At 40.6% G+C, this 15,847-nt stretch overlaps 1 protein-coding gene across 8 annotated transcripts in view; it reads right to left on the minus strand.

Moving 5' to 3' along the window:
• The window catches only part of Tshr (thyroid stimulating hormone receptor), a 110,150-nt gene that overhangs the window by 71,480 nt on the left and 22,823 nt on the right, over window positions 1–15,847 (minus strand). The window contains exon 1 of one of the 8 annotated variants that reach the window (XM_076921483.1): window positions 14,313–14,430. The exons of 6 other annotated variants lie outside the window; for them this stretch is intronic. The gene's annotated coding sequence lies outside the window, so the exon portion shown is untranslated. Of the gene's footprint in view, window positions 1–14,312; window positions 14,431–15,847 lie in introns of those variants that run through there. One more of the 8 variants, XM_076921481.1, reaches the window with a different exon arrangement.

Genomic DNA, 15,847 nt, shown 5'->3' on the forward strand with positions numbered 1-15,847 from the left:
CTTCTCCTTGCTGGCTCTTCACCATGCTTAAGTTCATCTGTTTCTCCCAGTTCCCTTATCCTTAAGGTAGCAGTCATTACAATAGTTACTTCATCATACAAGAGAGGGATGAGAAGAGTCCCCAGAATGGAAATGTTCTTAATCAGAAAGCCATGGAACCACTAAGATAGTTTGCTACAGATATGTGTTTCTTTTTGTCTAACAGATTTTGACTCTAAAGACCTCCAAGTCAAAGGAAATCAGAGAAAAGTGAGGTCAAGCTTCTGTGCCATAAGTCAGAATGCTTTGAGATGTTGCTAGGACTACTGTAACCAGAAAACAGAGTAGCTGGAGAGGCCCTGGATGAGACTCAGCCACTATAGCCTCATGAAAACACAGAGGGTTTTGTTTGTTTGTTTGTTTGCTTTTGTTTTTTGTTTTTTGTCTTTTTTTTGAAGAAAAAAAAAAAAAAAAGACAAGATCTGTCTATGTAGCCCTGGCTGTCCTGGAACTTGCTATGTAAGTGGGCTACACAGTTGAGTGGTAAGGTTGGCAAACCACATTTACCATTTCATAGAGCAGTAAACAAGAACTGGGAATATATGGTATTTTCTTTAAGGCACAAAGAAAAAGAAGAGGATTGATTGACTATGGGGACATTGAGTAAAGAATTGGGATTTTATTGTGGGCAAATTCCTTATAACAAGCCCACAGCTCTTACAAGCCTCAAACCCAGTTTCAGGTTTTGGTGAGATGGTTCCTCTGGTGGAAGTATCCACAGTGGAGAAATGTCAGGAGCCATAATAGGGCAAGCTAATAACCAGCGGATCTTCCTGAGATGATCTGCTCCGGATTATAATGTAATCTGCAAAAGATTTCCTCTTATCAGGCAATACCTAAGAGAATTCATTTTAGGAAAGATTCCTGCTATTAATATGCTTTTCCTGTTATTATTAAACATATATAACAATCACTAGGTATTAGCCCACCCCTTTTGAGCAGATATCTGCAGATCTACGAAGACGCTCTGTCTTACCGTGATGCTATATAGACAAATAGATGACCTAAGTCTTAATGATAATTCTATACAAATTCCTAAAATTATATCAATGATTATTAAGCTCTTTTATAGTGGGGCTTCTATTAGGTCCCTTTCTGATAGTCAAAACTGCAATGAGAACTCTGCCAGTCTCCCAAGTGTCACCAGTTAATTGCTCTTAGATAGTAACCAGACTTTCTCCTACTCAGAGCACATTCCAAGAGGTTGTAAAACAATTATCCAAAGGTCATAAAAAGGGAACTAATGATTTATTATAGGTGCTGGGACAGAAGGTAAAAAATACTGACTGGTTTTATCTATACAAAACTTCACTAATAACTTAATTATGGTTTTAAACCTTCAGTGAACCTGTGGAGCTGTGACAGGTGATGGATGTTTAGCCAGATAATTACTCCTAATGGATATGCATGTAAACATTCTCTGTTGTAAACTTCTATTTCAATTTATGATTTGATTTTTTGTGTGAACTTGTGATGAACTCTTTAACATGTGATCATGTATTCTGAAAGATGTATAAGTACTGAGGTCAAAGATGAGAAGGAGAGAGAATTTTTTGCCTTTCCCCACTTAGAGAAGAAATTTTTCCTTTTTTCCCCACTTAGAGAGAAACTTTTTCCCTTTCTCCACTTAAAAGATTTTTTTCCCCCTTCCCTGCTTAGTATCTTTCAGCTTTCCCCCTTAGTTAGCTTTCATAGGTAACTTTTTACAACTTAGTAATAAAAAATAATCACTTTTCAAACTGTTTCTTTTTCTTCCTTTAGACTGAAAGTTAGAGCTCTGCGGTTCCTGCTGAGACAGAACAAAAGCCAGATGATGATGTAATCCTCCCCCGTCAGACTACAGGTGTCAATCAGCACCTTTTTACACTCAGAAAGAGTAAGAAAGTTTTTAGGATATTTTGGATGTTATCATCAGCATTTCAGTAGAGTTAGAGAGCTAGAATGTGTAGAGGCTCTCAGACTTTAAAGCCACACCAGAGTCCTATTCTGCTCTCCCCCCCCACACCCCCTCCACTGCCACTACCCTCTCCAGACCTGGAGGCTCCCGACAGAGAAATCTATGGGATGTTAAGAATAGGATGTTGACTAATATGCTGCAGTTTTTTCTACGCACATGAATTTAGTCTAAGTACTTTACAAAAAATTGCTTCATTTTTGGACTTCTGGGTGAGATGGCAGACTAGAACCTACCTCCACACAACCTGGTGAAAAAAATTAATCAGAATGTTTTGTGAGCAATATATCCTCGAACGACCATGGGGTCAGTAAAAGAGATCAGGAAAGAACTTATGTAAATTCTTAGACTCAATGAAAATAATAACAGAGCCCTTGGGAACAGCTGAGACAGTTCTAAAGTTTATGGCTTTAAAGTTAAAGTTATAGCTGAAGTTTAGTTAAAGTTTATAGCTATGAGTATTTACAGAGAGAGAGAGAGAGAGAGAGAGAGAGAGAGAGAGAGAGAGAGAGTTCAAATAATGTAACAAAACACACCTCAAGGTCTGAGAAAATCAAGAATAGGTCAAATCTAAAAGCAGCAGATGTCAAGAAATGAAAAAAAAATCAGGGCAGAAATCAAGAAAATGAAGACTTAAAGATAACATATACAAGAGTTAGTTCATTGAAAGAAAGAAAGAAACAAACAAACATTGATAAGCCATGGGGCAAACTATCCAAAAAGAGAGAAAAAAAATTCAAATTAATAAAATTTGAGATGAAAGGCAGGATGTTAAATAAATTGCAGCAAAACCCACTTGCTTCTCAAATAGAATAACTGGAAGAGATTGACAAATTTTTAAAAAAAAAATAAATTAAGAAGATATAAACCACTTAAATGATCCATAACAAGCCATGAGATTAGGGTGGGAATAAAAAGCCTCCTGACAAATAAAAGCCTAAGACCAAAAGGATTCACTGACAAATTCTACTAAACCTTCAAGGAAAAGCTAACATCATTACTCCTGCATTACTCCTGAAGCTGTCCCGCAAGATAGAACAGAGAGGAATACTCAGACTCATCCTGCAGAGCCAGTATCACCCAGATATTAAAACTAGATAAGGACACATAAAAGTTAAAAAAGTGCAAACCAATTTTCTTGACAATCATGGAGGAAAAATTCTCATTATTTTAAGGTTAATATTAACCTATCTTTATTTATTTTGCCTGTCTCTATGCGAAGGCAGCCTATGGACCTTAGATAATGGTGATACTCATTGCTGCGCTAGTCACAGTAGCCAAGATTTGGATCAACCTAAATGTTACTTAACGGATGAATGGATAGGGAAAATGTGGTGCGAACATGCAACAGATTTTATTCTCCTACGAAGAAGAGTGGAGATGCAGGAGAACAGATGCAGGAGAATAGATGTACACATTGGAGATCATCTTGTTAGGCAAAATGAGCCAGACACAGAAAGACAAGAGATGCATGTTTTCTATCTTAGGTGGGATCTAGACAAATATATATATGTGCAGGTTATAAAAGTAGGGTGCAGAAGATGAGAGGAAGTCTAAGGGGGAGGAGACACAACAAAAAAGGGTAATGAAATACCTGTGGCGTAATAGTAGAAAAAGTGACTATTTGGGGGAGAGGGTGGGAACCAACCTAGAAAGGGTGAGGATTGAGAGAAGATAGTGGGGGGAAACTTATAGCAAAATGCAGTGGTAGAGATGTACAAAAATGAAAACGATACCTTTTACTTTGTATGCCAATTAAATTAATAAAATAAGTTTCATCTATTTTAAACTTCATAATAGCACAGAGGCAGGTGCTGTGTTTATCCCCATGTTACAAGTGAGGGAAGCAAGGCACTGGGAGGTTAAATCAATTGAGCAAGGCCAGTCAGCTGGCTCAGAGCATCAGTGTTCATGGTCTTATACCTCACTTTTCTTGAGAGACAGAAATGGAAGACAAAGGGCCATAGTCTCTCAAATACAAATATTCTGAGACATTCAAACCTCAGAAAGTTAATATACACAAGTTGTATTGTACCTGTGGTAGTTTGAAGGCAAGTTTCCCCATAGGTTCAGATGTCTGAATACATGGTCTCCAATTGGTGGCACTGTTTGTGGGGTGGGGGTGAGGGTGGTTAGAAGGTAGTGTTGCTAGAGGAAGTACGTCACTGGGATGAGCTATGAGGTTTCTGAGATTCGTATCATTCTCTGCTTGTCCTCTCTGCTTCCTGCTTATGGTTTAAGATGTGAGCCCTAAGCTTCGGCCTCAGCCATAACCCCTGTAGCCTGCTGTATGAACTCTAGCCATCTGGAACCATAAGCCCAAACAGCCTTGTTACGTCACAGCAACAGGAAAGTAAGCAATATAGCATTCGATCAGAATGTAGGGCTTCACTTCAAAAGGACCACCTTGGTAACTGCTATTTTTTTTTTTTTTTTTTTTTGGTGGTAAATATGTGAATGAAAAAGATTGTAGATAATCTCATGGCAGACTGGGCCAAGCTGTTACAATGGGACTTGCCAAAAAAAAAAAAAGTCTATGTTCAGAAGTGATAATACTTTTAAGCTGTGGATAAGGATCTATGTTCTTGTGTTCTTGCAATGATCAAGCCTTTCTCAGATGCAGAGGAAAAAGGCTGGATGATGTGTTGGGCTTTCAATGTACTGTTTCTTCCTGAACAGAGACGTCAAAGCAAGACTGAGCCAATCAAACATTAGCTCCTTAAGTTCTCCACCAACCTCAGCTTCTCCCTAAGATCCAGAACCAGCCTGCTCTTGCTTTTCCTTCAAACAGTCAATGCCTTTTATTTGACTCACAAGTGGCTTCTCTCTGCCAGGTTGAAGTTACACCGAGAATGACAAGAGGATGGAGATATAGTGGTCCTACTGGATAGACTCTAGGGCTCCATTTGCTCCCTGTGTCTAGAGTGTTCCCTTCTGAGTTGTTTGTTGCTGTGGCTTGGTCATTTGGGAGCCTGGGAGAGTGCTTACAGGACAACCGATGTAAAACTGAAGGATGTCATTGTAACTTTAAGGAAACGGGGTGAAAGGTGAATGAGCTTGGGTAAGGTGCTGTGACTTGGGGCGCTATGACCTGGGCAGATGTGGAAAGAAAAGGGCACACGTTGTGCCTTTAATTGCAGGGCTCAGGAGGCAGAGAAAGGTGGATCTCTGTGGGTTAGAGGTCAGTCTAGTTCCAGGCCAGCCAGGGCTACTTAATAAGACCTCCTATCTAAGAAAACATAGAAAGAAAGAGAGAAAGACAGAAAGACCTCAATACTGTTATGAAGGCAAGATTATAATGCCAAATGGAGCCAATGAAGACTTAGACAAGCAGCTATTGATATGCTTTTCTAAAATTTATATTTATTTATATATTTATTTGTGTGTGTATGAGAATGTGTATGTATGTATGTGCAAATCTTGGGAGTGTGTGTGTGTGTCTGTGTAAGTTCAGAGGAAAACTTATGGGATCAATTCTCAATTCTCTTTGTTCACCACTTGGGGCCCAGGAATTAATCGCACAGCTTTGTCAGGCTTGGGAACAAGCATCTTGACTCACTGAGCAATCTTGTCTACCTCATGGTACTCTGGTATGTAAGTAAAATCTAGAGCATCTGATGCAGGGCTCATCTTCCCACCTTCACTGGCTCAGGTTGTAAGGAGTTTTTCTTCAGAGCACACAGCCAGAGTATCTTTTAACCCAGCTGAAGAGAGGAAGGAAAGCAGCTGGGGTCCTCTAAAGTGGCGCTTGGCCATATTAATCCAGAATAAAAACACTGTTAGAGTGCTAGATGCTAGGATATTTCTAGTTATGTGCAAGGTGCAGGTTAACCAAATCGAAAACAAAGCAGAAACCTGAGGTCATGCTTTGCTTTGTAGCTGATTTCTGTCACAATCAGGCATTCCAGGAGTTAAAAAATTTTGGTAAGCTGGTCTGAAAATGTAATATCTGTGTAAAATATATTCTAAGTAACCAGCATCTAGAACACAACCCTGTAGAGTGAGAATTATTTGTATATTTCTTTTGTCAGTAGTACTAAAATGGTGCCCTATGAGAAATGAAAACAATAATTCATCTCAGTTATTCAACATCACGGCAGCATCCTCAAAACCAGGTTTATTTTTAGCACTACATAATTTTATAATTTCCTAGGCCCAATGAGAAGGAATTGTTGAGCCACCTGATGTGGCAACATTCATAAAGAGGCCAGACAACTTTCATGATCAAATGCAACAATGTCACAAGACTTAGAGAAAGAACAAATACATTAGGTAACAGAAACAAACATCGTGACCTCCTTCCTCCTCTTCTAGCTCCAACACCCACACTGGCTGTAGTCTAGAAAGTCATGTTACAAAGAATTGTGGGGGAAATAGAATGAGTAGCCTAAAGGGGGACTTCTTAGAGGCAGAGAAGAGCAAAATCAAGAAGTGAGACTCCATCTGATTTGGACTATGGGGCTCTCATAGGTCCATCTAATGCAGATAGACATTTTCTCTACCATTTGGAAGCATAGGAGGAGCTGGGGAGATGGCTCAGTGGGTAAACTGACAATCATTGTAAGCATGAGGACTTGAGGTTGGATCCCCAGAATCCTTATAAAGATGGGCACAGTAGCACGGGGCTGTAATCTCAGCATTTATACAGGGTGATGAGAGGAAGAGACAGGAAAATACTCAGAAGCTCAAAAGCCGGGCGTCCCATCTTTCAGAACAGTAAAGAACAAAGATACCTTGTCTTAGTAGAGGAGGAAGGCAAGGACACTGGAGGATGCCTGTCCACATTCTCATATGTACCATTACGCATGTGTGGCTCCACCCTCACAAGATCTATCTTCCTTCCTTCCTTCCTTCCTTCCTTCCTTCCTTCCTTCCTTCCTTCCAAGTAAAACATAACAACAGAATTTTCAAAAGAAGTAAACTCTCTTCACTACAAGAATTCAAAGGAAGAATGCTTTTCAGTGGGGTCCAGAGATTCTTATACTAAAGAAGAGGACTTTAAAGTTGATGGGTTCCTCTTCCAGTACTCTTGAGAGTCCATGACAATTATTTATACCTGTCTTTCCCCTAAGTCATGTGAAATCCTCCAATATGGGCGCTAACAAGAAAATTCTTGTTGATGCTACGACGCCGGTTGGCTATACAATCATGCGGCTAATGTATACGTGTTTTTGATGAAGACAGTCAGCTTGAGACTGCCTATTAGTCATGGATATTTACTTTTGGGAATAAAAATATGTAGTAGGTATAAATCAATCCAAGCCACTGGGCTTTCAAACAGGGTATGATTGCAAAAGATGCAAAAAAAATTCTTATGGGCAAGAAGAGAAAATGTCAGCAGAATTCATTATCCTTGTACAAAACACCCTTTGGTTCTCCTCTGGTGTTATTGCATGAACCTTTTGGGTTTTGCTTGGTTTGGTTTGTTTGTTTGTTTGTTTGTTTTAGTGGTCTCTGAGGTTAAAACAATAAGTTTTTCATTTTTACATGTTTTTCAAAAACAATTTGTGCTTTATTATTTAAAAAAGACTTCATTGCACTCATTAACTTTGAGTCACTAGAAGCTCATTTTTTTTTTAACTTTTCGAATACCCACCAAACCTGTAATTCTTGCATCGATATTGGTTATCTAGAATGTCCTTTTTCACCTTTATGACATCCACCAACTTGCATTATTTCACCAATATCCACTGTCCAGAACACATCTTTAAGGAACACGTGGTGAATGACCTATTTGTGTTGTTCAGCATCGACTGCTGGTGCCTAGGAAAATGGTAGGACTTAAACGACACTGAATGGGACTTGTAGATCTAGCAAGTCCAGAGCGCCTGCTCCCACCATGCTGTCCACTCAGTGCCTTTCACATCTCCACATCACAGGGCACATGCGCGCACGTTTGAGGAACAGACTCCCAGGAGAATAAAAGCAGCCTACAGTTCGTTGTAAGCTGCAGATGTCAGGTCCCATCTCTCCATTTTAAGCTGTTTCATAATTCCTTAGGTTTTAAAAAAGATTTATTTATTTGTTTGTTTGTTTGTTTTCTGTGTGAGGGTGTCAGATCCCCTGGAACTGGAGTTATAGACAGTTGTGAGCCGCCATGTAAGTGCTGCGAATTGAGCCTGGATCCTCTGGAAGAGCAGCCAATGTTCTTAACCATTGATCCATCTCTCTATACCCCCACCTCAATTCCTTAGTTTTAAGTGTAACAAATGGGCACCAGGGCAGTTCATAATGATGTCCAGGTTGTCTTTGACTTACAGGTGTTTAGACCTATACTTTTTGATTTTATGATAGAAAATGCAGAAAGTGCACTTTTAAACTTTTCCCAGGCTAGTGAACACTCTGCCTTTTCTTTTTCATGATTCTTAGTATCGAGACACTAGCTCTTAGCCAGCCGTGATGGGGGCAGTACCTGGAAACCAGCAGCACTGGGCCATAGGAGGTTCACAAAGGGCAGTTTTTACTGTGATGTTTTCGGCTTGCAAAGGATGGTGCAGCTTCATAGGTGTTGAGGACTGTCAGCAATGACAACTCAACCGATTTCACTCCAAAGTACAAGAAAACAGATTCCAAGTGTCAGAGAGGGTAGATAAATATGCCTTTAAATACCTTCTAAAGCTTTCCAAGCAACGTTGCTCCCTGAGAGAACAGGGAAGGCAGTTAACTGGGGATCTGGAGAGGAGATGAGTAACAGTGAGCACTAACCAGAAGAAGCAAAGAAAAGACACGGATCTGCTTTCTCTTGCCATTTTGCCAGAAGATACACATAACTTGGTTCCTGACTCTAACCCAAGATCATTTGATAATGGGATTGTAACAGCTCTGTATATGTATTTTTTACACTGATAAACGTCTTCACACCTCATTTCATTTGATCTTTGGAAATAACATAATGCTATTCTCATTTCTTTACAAAAACTCAGGGCTTAAATTGCTGTGTTTGGATCAAAGTGTTGGGGAAAAAAATGAGTCCCATCAGCTACAGGTGGCAAATCGGACTCTGCCAATCCCATAGAACCACGCAGTCTCAGCTCTAGTCTCTGCAGAAAGAGAAAACTTTTTTTTTTTTTAATTTTGTGAGCTTTAGTTTCTCTTTAAAAAAATTTTAAAAAATGTTATGTGCAGGAGTGTTTGCCTGCATGTGTGTCTCTGTGCTGTGTGCATGTCTGGTGCCCTTGATGGTGAGAAGAAGGTATCAGCTCCAGATGGTTGTAAACCACGTGTGGGTTCTCAGCAAGAGCAGCGAATGCCCCTAACCACTGAGCGATCTTTTCATTCCCAAGCTAATTTTTAAAATTAGGAGCCAAAGAGGTAAAACGGAGCTGGGAGAGGTGGAAGTTAATCTTCGTGCTTACCTCACAGAACCTGTAGTGGTGGGGACAATCGCGGTTAAGGTGACATGTACCGTACAAAATACCTATGAGATGGGGCTAGTTTTCTTAACGCTGGTGAGAACATTGGGCTTTTGAGTCAGAAAGTTCTCTCTAGCTTGTGCCCTTGATTGAATCCTTCACCAAGCCCTCTATTTCTTCTTCTGTAGGTGGGAACAATGAAACCTACCAGTAAGGGCTGATGTGAGGACTAACTACACTGCCCACATAAACACACACATACACATACATACACACACATACATATGTTCACACATACACACAGACACCCACACAGAAGCATATGCACATACAGACACACATACACACACATGCACACACACAAAGAGAGAGAGAAAGATAGAAAGAGAGAGAGATTCTAGTGACTGTATGGCATTGGAGGCAGGAGACAGGATTTCTATCGTTACTGCATCTTTACAGTGGAAGAAACAGACTCGGCAATTTGATAATTTGACACTCCACAAACCAGTGTTGTCTTAAACAGTTTTGGCAAAAGCTTCTTTTCTTTTCCTCCCCATCTCACTAACCATTCAGGGATCCATAGAATCAATTTATTTAGGGTTTCAAAAAACAAGACACTGAGCTGTAAAGAGAAACTTGTGAGAAAGAGATTTCTCCTTCTCTAAAGATCTTAGGCGAGAGAATAGATTGCTATCGGTGCCGCAGACAGAACCCAGGCTTTCCCCAGTAAGTTTCTTATGGGACTCTTTCTGGATGAGCACCCTGAGAGCGGTGAGAGTGGAGGAGGGGAGCTGTCATCGGTGGACCGAAGTCAGCAAAGCTCCTGAAAGGCCTTGAGGCTGCGTCTATTCTGTATTCTCAAAGTATAAAGCCACAAGGTGGGGCCGGCAAGCGGGCATGATTTATTCAGCAGACTATGAAGGGCAACAACGTCCATTGTTTCTGCTCTTTCTTCGGGTCATTCAGCTCCAGGTATCTGAAGTCACGCTTGGTGAATAGGCAGCACAAAGGGTGCTTTAAGCAAAGCACTAAATAAATCAATAAAACAGCGTCTAATTTATCGTTCTTTTTTTTTTTTTTAACCACCAACTTGAACATCACTTCTTCCTGCAGAGAGCAGACCTGAATTCACAGAGGTTTCCTGGTGCTGCACCCAGGAAGACACTAGGGAGCTGAGGCATTTTCTAGAGCTCCCTCTGCTGGTTAGTTGAAGGCTTAATTTGGCTGAGCAAAGCTTTGCGGAATGTTTTGCAAATTAAGAAGCCATGACCACTGTATGGGTCATAGAGAGGTGGAAAATTAACAGTGATGAATCTTGGGAGTCTGGGTAGCCCAATAATTCATTTAAAAGTGATTCAAATCTCAGAGGAAATAGGTGGCTTATTGGTAAAGCAAAGAGCATCAGAATGCTCAAATAAGGCTTCTGGGTTTGTTGATGGGGCCTTGGAATTTAATTGACATTTCACAGAAAGGGACAAGAATTGTTGATTCAATTCCTGCTGAGGTCTTTATTTAATTTTATCCTTTAAACAGAACGCTACGACTGCTTGCATAGAATGTAGGGTATTTATAAGGACACAACAAGTAATTATTTTTTAATAGAATATTAATAGAATATTAAATTTAATTATGGAATTTAATGTTAATAGAATATTAAAGAAAAAATATAATATAATAGAATTACCTATGTTTTAATAGAGAATTTGGATCAAATCAAGCAGAATCAACATGAAACTGACTTTTGGGATTTCCTTTAAGACTTGTGAAAAGCACATAGAAATTCCAGGAAATCGTGTTACTTTCTTCGCAGAACATCCTATATAGGGAAAAGGAAATAGATAATGTCTGATTTATATATAGACTGTTTAGCCCAAGAAGGGTCCAAATTATCTAGCCATGTGATAAGGATGCAATAAAATCCATATCACACGTGGGCAGAAAGAACGTAGAGCAGAAGCTCCCAGAATGGATGAGGCTGCACCTCCAGGTTGGAAACTTTTGCGAGGTGGATGAACCAGTTGTAACTCCAGTGTCTGTGGAGAGCTGTGAGTAGTGCAGCTCCAGAGCCTCATGGCAATTTATCTAAGGATATCCGTACCTACTTTTCTGTTACATCGTAGTCAAGGAAACCTGGAGAAGGTAAGGTTTATCTGGGATGATGGTTCCAGAGGGGTGAGAGTCCATCAGCATTGTCATGGAGGAAGTCCAGCAGTAGGCAGGCCTGGTGGCTGGGGCAGCCCAGTGAGAGCTCCCACCATAAGCAGCAAGCAGGGAAAAGAACGGAGAGTGGTCCATGGCTTGGAAGCCTCACACCCTGTCTCCATTGATAGACTTCCGCCAGCAAGACCATACTCCTCCTCCTCAAACAGCTCCATCATCGAGGGGCCAAGTATTCAAACCTCTTACCTGTGAGGGACGTTCTCATTCCAACTACCACACTCACTAGATAGCCATTCCTTGCTTACTGGGCAGACCTGGCATCCTGTGACTAGTAGATGCAAATCTTTTGGGATATATTAATAAAACCACAGGTTCTGCCAACCAAAAAACATAAGAGTCATCAGCCAACACAGGAGGCCTTTAGGATTTCTCCATTTTGCTATAACCACCTACAAATATATTTGAAAAGTGCCTTGTTTTATGACTCCCCCCCCCCCATTATTACACAAAGATTTCATGAAAGCACTTCTACATTGGAACATGAAATTTTGGCTAACCTGTGCTCCTAGGCTGTTGTGGTCCCACATTTATTTTCCCACAAGTCCCAGAATTCCACATGTTGACATATTGTGCCCTTATGGACCTGTGCCTGGGTTGCATTAGAGCTGTGGGCTGTAGCCATGTAATCTTCTTGGTGTCAGTTCATTTAGAGCAAACCCTATGCTGTGTGCCATCTGCTACCAGTCTATGGTATTCCTGTTCGTTTGCAGACTGTCAGAACGAACCTCTGTGAGCCTTGAATGTAGTCGTTTGTAATCATTGGCTAACATGTCCTCTGGCAGTCACATTATCCTTTAATTGCCCTTGCTCGGCTCTAAACTGGGCTTTTTAATGCCTCCTTCACGCTAAAGTTTGGCCTTAATCCCCAGACTTTTCTTCCCCCCTCTCTTCTTTAGGATTTGACAATAAAATCCAGGAAGAGTGGCAGTGCTAACGTTAAAATGAAGCAGGATCTTTTCATCTGTCACTATGAATTAACTTCAAGTTTTGTTCCCCACCGACAAAATCTGTCTTTTCTTCCTCTTTCTAAAACGGACCCAGACCTGCTTATTGAACGTCTGGACTGTGATTTTTTTTTTCCTGAAGAAAAATATTCAGGGTGTCTTGACGTGTGTGAGAGTTCTCAAGTCTGCTCTCTGAGTAGGTAAAGCTACTTGCTTGGGAAAAGGGAATGTTCTCTCTCTCTTAAGTGTGCACTGGTGAGTAACTTTCACTAAGCATGTGAGTTACATAAGAGGGTAGAGAGTTACAGGCTAAAAGGATGGATTAGGAGGTGGCAGAGAGATGCAGGAGTTACAGTAAGCAGTGTGTGTTATATGCATCATGGAATTGTCAAAAAAAAAAAAACAAGCTCAGTAAAACTATTTTTAAACAATTGAAGAGAGAAAAGGATGGACCTATTTGTATTCTATTGAGAAATTATAAGAATTTTTTTTCCTTGTAGAATAGTGTTTCTCAGCCTTAGAGTAGTGACTCTTTTGGGATTTAAATGATCCTTTCACAGGAGTTACTTAAGACCATCAGAAAAACACATTATGACTTGTAACAATAGCAAAATTACAGTTATGAAGTAGCAACAAAAGTAATTTTATGGTTGGGGGTCACCACAAAATGAGAAACTGTTTTAAAGGATTAAGAAAGCATTAAGAAAGTTGAGAACCATTAGTAGGAATCAGGATATAATATGAACGTGAAGCACCAGAACTTGGTGAGTTTTGAAAATCATATATGGACTTACAAATTATTCAAAAGAGAAAAATTTAGAACTTATTCAGTATGCATTTTAATATCACTCATAAGTTTCACTATTTACTTGTATAGCACCTTTAAATAGTATCCCCCTTTAGATCTGTGTTATAGAAAGATTTATTTGCCTTTATTTTTACGTGTGTGGGTATTTTGCCTGCTTGTGTGTCTGTAAACCGTGTGTGTGTGTGTGCGCGCGTGTTTGGTGCTCACAGGGGTTGAGAAGAGGGCATTGGATCCTCTGGAAGTAGCGTTACAGACAGTGTAGGAACTAGGAAAAGAACCAGGTCTTCTGCAAAAGCCATAAGTGCTCTTTAATTGCTGAGCCATCTCTAGCCTACTCAGACCTGTCCCTTAAAACAGATACTACTTGACTTATGTTGCTAAAATCAACTCTGCCACACTTCAACAAGGAGCAATCTTGGGAAACAAACGTAAGAAGCAGGCTTAACTTCAGCATGCTCTACCAGACATGTTCTCTCTCTCAGCCTCTTCCTCTTCAGACTCTAATAAAAATGTTTCCACAGAGCATAGACTCTGTTCTTCTAAGGAACCACTGAAGAGCTAGAGGATGGACCCAGGCAACTAGGGGTGTAGCTCTGATCAATAGGAAACAGTGAGAAAAAAAAAAATAAGGGTAGTAAATTCCTTCCTGGGGCGGGGGAGCTACATAGGGCATGGTTTTCCCATGTGGCCTACGGACAGACAGTTGCTGTGTCTGTGCAGACATAATCTCTATATTACCTGAGGAATCTCCCGTGGTTTCCTGAGAAGCAGTTTCTGATCCCCGCCTTGGTGCCTTTTGTTACTAAGAAATCTCTGCTTCACGCTGTGTTTTCAAGGAATTTAGGATACCACCGGTTGAAATTATCAGTTTCCTACCACATTAAATATTCATTTCTAACCAGTGTAGTTTTGTCTTAGAGTTTCTATTGCTGCAAAGAGACACCACAACCAAAGCAACTCTTAAAAAGGAAAACAGTTCATTGTGGTTGGCTTACAGCTCAGAAGTTTAGTTCACTTTCGTCGTGGTGGGAAGCATGTCTGGCAGACATGGTGCTGGAGAAGAAGCTGAGAGCTCTACATCCAGATCTGAAAGCAGCCAGAGGAGACACAGGACAGCTTGAGCAGAAACCCCAAAGCCTACCCACAACAACATACTTCCTTCAACAAAGCCACACCTACTCCGACAAGGCCACGCCCCCAATCCCGGTCAAGTAGCCTCACCGTCTAATGACCAACCATCAAAATATGTGAGTCTATGGGGTATTCTTATTCAAACCACAAGTTTCTCAGATCTACTATAGGGAAGGGATTATACTGGCTATTGTGAGGAAATCAGAGCTGCCGTTTTACTCCATGAGAAAGGTTAAAAGAATTATACAGATAGCATTGCCCTGGGAAGGGATCTGGGAAAATTGGGTTTTAAGCCTGACTGATAATTATCCTTTAGCTGTCAGGTACAGAGTTGTCTTAGATAAACTCTACATCTGTCCTGCGTCCAAACCCTACTTATTTAATGAATTAAGTCCAGTAGAATATTGTAGTCAGGTTTGTATGAGAGGTGCTATTCAAATGCTATAGGAAACAGAAGAGCCTTGGGGATTTAGGAAGAGGTCTTTATGAAGAACGAGACATTGGACCCGAGCCTGGAAGGACTTGTAGGAGCATTGGCTACAGGGCTAATGGGTGTTTCAAGCAGGAAGAAAACAATCCAAAGGGAGAACTGAGGGACGCTCAAGGGAGCCATGGATACTTCAGTTGTGCTCAAGCAAGAATTAGATGGAGGCACCTACGTGAAAGAGCTCGGCAAAGTTAAAATGGAAGACATTTGACCACCTTGTTAAGAAAAAGAAAAAAAGTAGTATAACCTTTGATCTGCATCTGATGGCTCAGACCATTTTAGAGTTTCTACTGTGTATCAGAGAGGAAGTGAGGTACTGAGAACATAGACCACACAGTGATAAAGGATCTGCCTCCAAGAGGCCCTCAAAGGACTTAAGAGCAGTGATCAGGAAGTGGGAATCCTGACTGACAGAGATGTGGAAAACTATGATGAAGGCCAAACTGAAGTAAAAGTGGGATCCTTCGGGAGCAGAATTGATGGTGGGAGACCTAAAAATGGTGTGAAGGAGACAAGGATGAGTAGGGATAGTTTATATTGATAGAAACATGAATTTGTTTGGGATGGAGGGTTTCAGGTGCTCCTGGCCAGCCAGGCAAAAATATCTAAAAAATAGAACAATACAGTGGTAGGTTGAAATATTGCTTGAGAGTATTATTTGAACAGCTCGTTGGTCAGGGGAGAATTGCCGAGGAAGAAAATCTAGATAGAAAAGTCAAGAGGGATGAATGTCTCAGGTGATTGATGGCCATGTTGGTAGAGGTATGAGCCACTAAGAAAGCATCAAGATTATCAGGGATTCTGGACAATGAGCAACAAAAAACAGGTCAAGAGAAGAAAGAACTTTAAGAGAAATGGAACCAGATCAGAGACACCCCATGCTTGATAGACCAGATACATAAGATCAGTGGG

Source organism: Arvicanthis niloticus, chromosome 23 (assembly GCF_011762505.2).
Source record: "Arvicanthis niloticus isolate mArvNil1 chromosome 23, mArvNil1.pat.X, whole genome shotgun sequence".
Taxonomy (NCBI): domain Eukaryota; kingdom Metazoa; phylum Chordata; class Mammalia; order Rodentia; family Muridae; genus Arvicanthis; species Arvicanthis niloticus.